The sequence below is a fragment of the Spea bombifrons genome, chromosome 3 (genome assembly GCF_027358695.1).
Source record: "Spea bombifrons isolate aSpeBom1 chromosome 3, aSpeBom1.2.pri, whole genome shotgun sequence".
Taxonomy (NCBI): domain Eukaryota; kingdom Metazoa; phylum Chordata; class Amphibia; order Anura; family Pelobatidae; genus Spea; species Spea bombifrons.
Genome location: NC_071089.1, coordinates 15,964,821 through 15,975,173, shown reverse-complemented (window position 1 = coordinate 15,975,173; position 10,353 = coordinate 15,964,821).

Genomic DNA, 10,353 nt, shown 5'->3' with positions numbered 1-10,353 from the left:
CCATTCCACTGAGCGAGAATAGTCCGATAACGCACAGTCAATAATTAAGGCAACAGATACATGTAAGATGAAGCCCTTTTAATGGGCAAGAACAGAGGGCGAGCGCATTGCAAAAACAATGTGTTTTTTTATTAACCCTTTGGCACCAAAAATATGGAAGTTTCCCGGGCATTACATCCGTTTCAAAGAAAACATTTTGAGGGGTTGCTGCTTTAAGTTTATGTCCACAGCTCTGTGCCTGATGCATCATGTTTTTAATTGCTCACAGATGATATGGTATAGAAGCCATTGACCTGTGCATATGCATGCTTCACATTTTCAGATGTAAAGGTTTTCTGTTTGTTTTTCTATTTGATAGCGGAATGTGAGCTGTTACTTTCTACTGAATAAAAAACCCAATTCCTCTTTGCATTGTGGGATTTTCTGTGAACGATTTAATAATGTAACGTAGTAATAAAGATTAACATTGATAGTATACTTGTCATTAACAAGGAATGTGAGAATGTTTAGAATATTTTACATTACATTTATTTACAAAGCTCCCTGCAGATTCTGCAGGGCTTTTAGTCAGTAGAACAATTTCACATACAAAAGCACACACAGTAACAAACTGGTGCAAAGGAGAAAAGGGCCCTGCTCTTGTGAGCTTACAATCTACTCGGTGGTTGAGGGGGAAAGTGAGACAACAGGAGAGAACTGCTTGGATGGGGATGAGTTGATCTGGTTCCGATGATGTGTTGTAGTCGCTTTCTGCAGTGGTACCTGGTATGTTTCCCTCCATTGTAACTATCTACTTATGAACAGTCCACGTGGGGTAAGGCCACAGCAGCTACGTTTCCAAGTGAGGTCTAGGAATCTATAGGGCTTCCTCACAAGTGGTCAGGTAAGGTGATTGCATACAGGAGGCAGACGTTTCACACCTTAGCTAACAAATGCAATTTAGAAACATTAAACTTTAGCTAGTGTGCTCTGAGGGGAGAAAATCAGAACTCTGATTTTGTATGTAATGTTGATTCATTAAGTTCCCTTAAAATGCATGTTTGGGTACAGATAACAATATGGAAATAGGTAGAGCTGCCGCCTCAATTTAAAACTGAAGGCCCACCAAAAAATCTGAAAAAATTACCTTACTTTGTAATTGAGGTAATCTTTTATTCAGAACTCAGATCCAGGGCACAGGACTTAGTCTAGGGGTTTGTCGCTCACGCACTCTAAAAAATAAAAAATAAAAAAAAAAATGAAGGGGAGATAAAAAGAAATGAAATTTAAAAAAAAAAAAACATTGGTAGGTAAGTGATGTCACCTTGACATTATTGCAATACAAAATGTATAAGGTCCCCAAAGGGATCTCAAGCTGCACTGCAAGAAAAACGAAATAAAACTTTATTTTAAAATGTTGCTCCTCAGCTCTTCCACTATAAGTAAAAAAAAAAATCCAAAAATCACTTTCCCTAAAGGCAATAGTGTTGAAAATATGTAAGTGGGGTACTATGTAAAACATGGATGTGGCCCTCTGGGAAAAGAAAAAAAAAATACGCATGTTGAGTGTCTAACCAGGAGATGTTGCTGAACATAAATTGGGTCATTGTTCAGCTGTGGCACTTACTAGATTAAAAAAAAATGTTCTATACTGTAACAATTATGTTTTAGTTTTTTCTAGGATTTTATAAGGTGAATCATGGTTGAACAAACATACGGTAAAAATGACAAAAATATTTGGTTATGAAAACCCCAGGGCCTGAAATGGTTAAGAAAATCATTTGCAACATAAATATTTCCTAAACTGCTTTGCACGCTGCATCCTGTGTGACACAATCGGGGCTGTGTTATGATCTCCGAAGGGTTTCCAAGTCATGAGAACTAGCTTAACAAACAACAGATGATCATGGGGGAGCACTTTCATAAAAACATAAAATAAATGTTACTCTATATCGCAAATATTCCATATATTAATAATGGAAGGATATACAAGTATGGTGATAGAACACCTTTAAAACCTTAATATCTATGAGGGCTACACAATGCATGCTGCAAATTCTACAGCATTTAAAATACACAATGATGGGTATGGATGAGTTCATAGGTATTTGGTTTTAAGAGGGAGAGGTGGCAGCTCTACATGTAGGCTATTGCAGAAACTGGAGGATTTCTATGAGGCAGATACCAAAAGTGTAGTATACGCTCACTGGCCAATTCATTAACCAATCAACTTCAATCAGCCAGTCACTGGTTTCTTGAACATGACAATGAGGTCACCGTACTCCAATCGCCTCCACAGTCACCAGATCTCAATCCAATGAAGCACATTTGGGATGTGGTGGAATGGGGGATTCACATCATGGATGTGCAGCCGACAAATCTGCAGCAAGTGCGTGATGCCATCATGTCCATATGGACCAAAATCTCAGAGGAATGTTTCCAGCACCTTGTAGAAAGTACGCCACGAAGAATGAAGGCAGTTCTGAAGGCAAAAGGGGGTCCAACCTAGTACTAGCAAGGTGTACCTAATAAAGTGGCCAGTGAGTGGATAAGCTAAAACAAGATGTTCCGTGAAACATGAGAACAAAACAGAGTGTTGTAATTTTTGGGGTGATTCTCCCTGAAGCACAGTTCTTTATGCTAGTGAATTCTGATCACAGATACACATTATACATTATTATTACATATTAGCCAGTGTCTGGGTAATTAAATCAAAGCCTTTCTATTATTTAAACAAAAAAACTGTATATATTTTGTATGAACGCATTATTTAACAAAGATGGCTTAATCGCCAACACAACATTTTTTTTCATTTCATGTCCAGTTAAACTACGCACCTATAAAGCTGTACAGTTGAAGGAAACGTCAACCCTGACAAAAAATTAACCAAATATTTGATTATTTTCCTTAATATAAACACTTTTAATTAAAGTGAATACAAAAATGAATAATCACTATTACTTCATTAATTGTGGGGTCACCTTTTCTTACAGTTTAGCAGTGATGCAGTACATAAATAGAGACAAAATATTATGAATTGAAATAGACAAGCAAAGCCTTATAGATACGTTTATATTGGGTGAAAGTTGATAGTCGTTAAATAAATGTAAATTTAGAATGTTTTTCACAATGCTGTGCTTGTTTTTCTTCTCAGAATCTTTTTATTTTTAATTCCTGGCTCTGGCTCTCGTGATATGTTTTGTCTGGGGCCATGCTGACCTAGAACTGTAGGAGTCATGGAAGCATTGTATCTTTTCCTTGTTCTCAGGAAAGTCAAGAGCAGTCTATTATTCTTATTATCTTTCTATTTCAATAAGTAAACAAATATTTACCAAAAAATGTTTTGAGCTAAAACATACATATGGTGTTAAGGTGATCCTGGTGCAAAGTTTGAAAAGTGCAACCGATAAAATAGACCACTTTTAAACGTTTTGCACAATGATGACTTTTTTAACCCCCCTGAAGTGTTCAAGTAGCAAAACACACATATATATATACCGTATTGGCTCGGATATAGGCCGCACCCTAAAAGTTTGGTGCTTTTTTAAAGAAAAAGTTTTGTAAAAGATATGCTGCCACTCTGTCCCCCCCCCACGCCCGAGATATGCTGCCACTCTGCCCCCCCGAGATATGCTGCCACTCTGTCCTCCCCGCCCCCCAAGATATGCTGCCACTCTGCCCCCCCCGAGATATGCTGCCACTCGGCCCCCCCGACTTACCAGAGCAGACTCCCGGGTGTCTTGCGGGGCCGGCAGGGGACATCTACGCAATACGCGTATACAACTTCCGGTGCCGGCACTCAGCACCCCTCTTGGGGGCAGAGGTAAAACGCATCGTGCGGACGTTCACCGGCTGCGGCGATGCGCGTAAACAACCTCCGCTGCCGGCACGTCTGGACTCCCCTCGTGGGAATTCCCGGCAAGGGAGATTGTTAAAGCACATTGTGCAGACGTGCCGGCAGCGGAGGCTGTTTACGTGCGCATCGCTGCAGCCGGTGAACGTCTGCGCGATGCGCTTAGACAACCTCCTATGCTGGCACTCCCCCCGTGGAAAGTGCCGGCAGAGGAGGCTGTCTGAGCGTATCAGAGAGTACGATGCATGTCCCCTGCACCGCTGCGGGGATCTGTATCCTAACCCCGCTGCCTGCCCGGCGCCTGGGACTGCATGTCCCGGGCGTCGGGCGCTAGACCCCGAATACAGGCCGCACCCCCACTTTAAAGGCTTAAAGTGGGGGGGAGGGAGTGCGGCCTATATTCGGGCCAATACGGTATATATATATATATATATATATATATATATATATATATATATTAACTTGTTTTAAATTACCTTAACCAATTCCAAGGGGTAATGCTGGGGAGGGTGCGTCATTGAAAGACTAAAACAGCAAGGGATTGGGATCATTGCTGTACACTTTCAAACTAAAAAGCCAAACCTTAATTTTAGGCATATTGCTGAAAAAAAGAAAATACTATTACTGAAAATTGGACTCCCTAAACTAAAGCTCAGCTAGGTTGACCACCATGTTTTCCAGGTCACATCTAATTTTCAGATATTGCCAGCACATGCAGTGTTTGGGATGTATAAAGTCATGGAAGGGAACCCATCACTTGGTTGTACGTCTCAATGCAGTGCTTAACAAGTGTTGGTCAACAATACGTTCAAATTATATGTGTCCAGATGTGGTCATCCTACACTCAACACAAGTGCGATACATTTTTCTCTATTTAGCAGCTGCCTCTCACATCTGGCCCAGTTAGGGTATCAGATGGACAATATCCACTATAATGAAAAATCATGTTTATTTATACAGTGCCGGAAGGTTCTGTAGCTCTGTTACGGTGGGGGACAACGACATCTAATAGACAGTTCAAAACAACATTAATTTACATTATAACACGCTGGTACAGAAGGAGGAGAGGGTCTTGTTCTTGTGAGCTTACAATAAAAAATATTATACATAACCCATACCTCCCAACTTCTACCACTGACGAACTAGGACCCCGTCAGCAGAGCATGGAAGGCAGCACTACTGCGCATGTGCGGTATGCATTCTCAGTTGTCCCCAACAAATTGGGACCGTAGTTGGTGACATCTGACCTCCCCTGACTTCTCCAAAGAGCTGTAAAATTGATAAAAGGTCTGTGCTGTTACAGCCCAAACCTACACCGCAGCACCCGCGTGGCCACGCGATGCCTTGAAGCTGAGCTTCATTCACATGGTGGTTGTTTGGGCAAACTAGACAGACAGTCCAGCACCAGCCCTGCTTCCAACTCCTGCCCCTCGCCTACAACCCCTCCTCACCTCCGTTCATGTACCCCATCCAAGCTGACCCACTTTGGACACCTGAAATGTTGGGGTATACGTTATGCACACCCTGTACAAACAGTTGCCTGTTTTCTTTGCAATCAAACATTGTTACTAAAATAGAAAGGGTGATTATTTCAAGGCCATGCGAATTCTCAGTGAGGTCAGAGGGAGGACTGTAGACAGCCAAATAATAACTAAAATAATTACTGATATATCTAGAAGATAATAAACACGTCTAACAGAATGGTGCATTCAACAGATAAAGTGTCTTGGGCTATCATCAGGAATTTGTTATATAACCTTGCACTTAATTCTGAGAAATGATTATTATGGAAACCAAGCTATCTTATTCTCTGTACTACTCCCTCTGGGACTATACGGAGAATAGTACAAGGTCTGAATATGTTTGTCTTTCTGATTTTACATACATTAGCTTTTTTCTTTGTATGGAAGCGTTCTAGTTTATGATTATTATTATTGTTACTTACAGTTCGATTTTGCACCATCATATTCAGTAGTGCTGTACAATGTAAACAGGACATAAAAAGTAGTATATAACATAATTCAACTTATAGAAAGATGGGGTAAGGAGAGCCCTGCTAAACGAGTTTACAATATAAAGGAAGTTAGGGTGTGTTATATGAGAGATGAAAGTGCCATTGTTAAAGATGGACTAGCCATACCTAGCATTGTCTGAAGGCAGAAGAGGGAATAGGAAAAGTGGGCTCAGGGAGATGGAAGGAAGGACATCAAGGCGTAAGTTTGTAGGCATCGCTAAATAAGTGGGACTTGAGGGACTTTTTGAAGGTCCATAAAGACATGGTTGGATGAGTTTGGTGTGGAGGAACTCTAGTTGCCTGCACAGCGCCCTGACCTCAACCCCATCGAACAGCTTTGGGATGAATTTGAAAGCCGATTGCGAGCCAGACCTTCTCGCCTTATATCAGTGCCTCACCTCGCAAATGCTCTTTTGGTAGGATGGCACAAATCACACAGACATGCACTAGGATCTTGTGGAGAGCCTTTCCAGATAAGTGGGGGTTGTTATAACTGCAAAGTATGGGGACTCCATATTAATACCCATGGCTTTGGAATGGGATGTTTTTGAACTCATATTGGTGTGATGGTCAGGTGTCCACATACTTCTGGCCATATAGAGTACTTCCTACAGCTCACAATACAAACTTCTGAAGGTTTTCTCCAGGGTTCATTCTCATGTAAAACATGGATTTACTAACAGATTAGCTCAAGCGCAAAACACGTACAAACGCAGCTGTTATTTATTGTCTTTTATGAAATAATTATTATGCTAAAAATTAATAATGAACTTGGAACATGTTAAATGGAGTGGGATCGTGAGGACTTAGCCATAAAACAGTAATCAGATCTCATTATGTGCAAATGTGGGCATTGCTGTGAGTTCATATCTTACATTTATGCCTGTAGCAAACGGCCTATTCTGGCAGAATTATATATCATATACATGGGAGTCCGGGGGGCAACAGGGGGCATTTACTGCTAGAATAATTATGACCAATAAATACACAAAGCAAAGTAAGAATTCAGCGCATACCCAGCGAATAGCATTCCAAAAACAGCTGGCAGAATTCATCTTGAACATTTTTCACCTGTAGGAAAATGGAACACAAATATACATCTAAGATGTTAGCCAGAACTTTTATTATTACTTGGACTTCTATATTCAGTATGGGAAGAAAATCCCATAATATAAAATCTGCAGTGTAGCATTTAAATAAATCCTGTTATATAAACATTAGCATACCTGGGAACTCTCCGGGTTGGACCTGGAGATTGCCGGGTGAACGCTGCTTCTCAGGGTCAAGACCCGAATCCTCCGGGTCGCGGGAGCGGGGTCTTGACACACCCCGCTCCCCGCCCATTTTTCCTTTAAATGTGGGTGTTTCCCGCTGACGTCAGTGAGCAGTCCTGGCCGCGTCCCGCAAGGGAAGGCTCTGGGTAGCCGGAGCCCAGAAGTTCCCAGGTATGAGGAACTTGGGACAAAAAAACTAAAATCCAAAGGAGTATAAAATAAGGAGTGAAGACATACAAGATATTTTATCATATGCAAGAGGATGCCCTGACACGCACAGCAATGTGCAAATACCAAAAATAATCGGCTCTGTGCGGAATCCTGAAGAACATCTTTCCAACACATTCTGCCTCTACTCATTCCCCACCTGCAAGCATTTTAATAGATTATTGCAATACTAAAAAGCTAAAACCCTGCATACAACGAAACATCCACTAAAAACATACTTCATATCCCATACATATTCACACAAAAATAATGGCTGCTCGGTCGCAATGCTCTCATTTAACTGAGATGGGGGTCAGTGAAATGAAGGCATGACCATCCCTCTTCTAATGTAACGTAAATTACAGCCTATTCTGACCAGATTAGGAACAGGATTCCACCTTTATTAATATACAGGATATACACAATTGTAAGCTCGTTTGAGCAGGTCCCTCGTTACTTTTTGTTTCTGTAAGACCAGAATGTTATGCATGCCTCCCAACTGTCTCGATTTTGCCACTCTGTCCCGCTGAGCTCTACTTCTGTCCCAGTTTTCAATACAGCGGTAGAGCTTGGACGGACAGAGGGATTTGGGACCGCGATCCCGTAGTCCCGATTTCATTTTAATAATGCATATGCAGAATTGTGCGCATGCACAGTAGTGCTGACAGTTTGAGTGACACTCCACCTCCCAAGCTCTATCCCTGGCGTCCCGATTTGCTGGGGGTAGAAGTTGGGAGGTATAGTGATGCGCTACTTGTTATGTTCTGTTTACTCCACTGTACAGCGCTGCGGAATATTATAGCTCTATATAAACCAATAAATAATAATAGCAACAGGCTGGGGCACTGTGTTTCGTATACTCTCTTGCAGTGTTATCCTATTGTAGTTGCCTACCTGCCTGCTTCATGTTCAGTGGCACACCAGTGGCATTTGAAGGGTTAAAAGTTTCCAGTGTATGTTTTTTGATATTGTAACAATGACTTTATATTCAATGCATATTTTTCTCACATACTAATCGGGTCACTGGTTATATATATATCTATCTATCTATATATATATATACCGTATATAGTCACATACTGTTCTACTTCTAAACAAATAATAAGCCTTGTGATACCTTCTGATTTGATATACTTTATACCAGGATAACTGGTCATACATGGTACCGCTGAAGCAACATTGACATCCAGTGGCTGGATCAGCTAGTTACAAATGTGAAAGTTTGTTTAAACATTTCTATTATTTTTAAGATGATATGTAAGTTGTTTAAATAGCTTAATTACAAATTTGCAAAAACGTAAGTTTTTTTTTTAAATAAAAGCACTGAAAAACTGTGGGCTACAAAATTAGGAAGAAGAATGAAACACAATAGTTGTCAATATACCTAGAAACTTTTAGGGTTTTACCCAGAGTCTCAGGGGATTTTGACCCGGAGTCTCGGGGTTTTTTAACCTGGAGTCTCGGGGGTTTTTGACCTGGAGTCTGGGGGGATTTTGACCCGGAGTCTCGGGGTTTTTTAACCTGGAGTCTCGGGGGTTTTTGACCTGGAGTCTGGGGGGTTTTTGACCTGGAGTCTCGGGTTTTCGGCCTGGGGTCTTGGGGGGTTTTGACCCAGAGTCTCAGGGGTTTTTGACCCGGAGTCTCGGGCGTTTTTGACCCGGAGTCTCGGGGGGTTTTGACCCGGAGTCTCGGGGGGTTTTGACCCGGAGTCTCAGGGTTTTTGGGGCAGATTCTCAGGGGCACACAGTCGACTCCTTCCTATTCTACCCTGCTGGGATCATATATAAGTATACCTGGAAACCTTATGGCTCTGGCTACCTGGAGCCCTCCTCTGCGGGATGTGGGCAGGAAGTCCCGCTGACGTTGAGGGACACACAGTTGTTTTAAGTGGGAAATGGGCGGGAAGTGGGCCGCGTTTTCTGTTGGCGACCTGGAGAAGCGGCGCCTCTCCCAGAGTCTCCGGGCAAGACCTGGAGAGCTCCCAAGTATATATAAAAGACTCTCAGTTGGTGTTTTTGCTACCAGTATATTATGATTGATATCCTTGCTTGAATACAGGTGACCCAATTAGCTGTGTCTTAGTGCACTCAATACAATTCATAATAATAAGTCAAGACTTCCATGATGACAGGTATTAGAATAATTTGGTTAACGCATTTGAGCTGCTACACAGCATGTTGGCTCATTAAAGGGTTAATCTGTAAAGGGTTTCAGGGTCAGCTCGGTTACAAAGTTCCCCGGTATGTTTATTCTTGGATTTTTTCCTGCCCAAGAGGGCATATTAAAAGCTTTCTGCTCTGCGTGCCATGATGAAATGCCCATTACTCATGACGGCAAACGCAATGTCAATAAGCATGACTCAGGTGCTGCTCGCAGACAAAACAAAGTCGCTGCCAGCTTTTTACAATGTCTCTTGTGTACTTGTGTTAGGGAAATAACAGGAGCCGAGGTTACCACCGGGTACGATGCCAATGAGCGCCAATCGCCTGGACGGCGGGAGAGAACTTTCCAAATCTTCAAACATTAAAGAAATGGCATGTGCGCACCTGGGGGCTTTCTGGCTGCGGCTACCCGGGGCCCCCCTTGCAGGATGTGGGTTAGGAGGTCCCGCTGACCTTGCGGGGGTCCTACTGACATTGTGAGGGTAAGTGGGCAGGAAGTACCCTGCAGTGACCCGGTATGGTCAACAAAATCAAGAGTTTTTGAAATTCCACATAAATGGTTTTGCTATTTTTTTCTTTAACTATTTAAAGTTAAAGAAATAATGGCAATGGCAGAAATAATGACCAATAACCCGAAATTCTAGAGCAAGATAATCACTCCTGGCAATAAACAAATAAAAACACAAAATGAATCTGCCTCATAATATTTCCATTGCGCCCTCTTTAGCCCTGCCCATAACCTGCGTATTTTCTAGTGATGCAGCTGCGGCCATTTTAAGACCGGGCAAAACACTGCAACAACAAACGCACTTATACATTTGTTTGTGGCCTTAATAAAAGTTGATTCGTCGTTTACTGACAGCG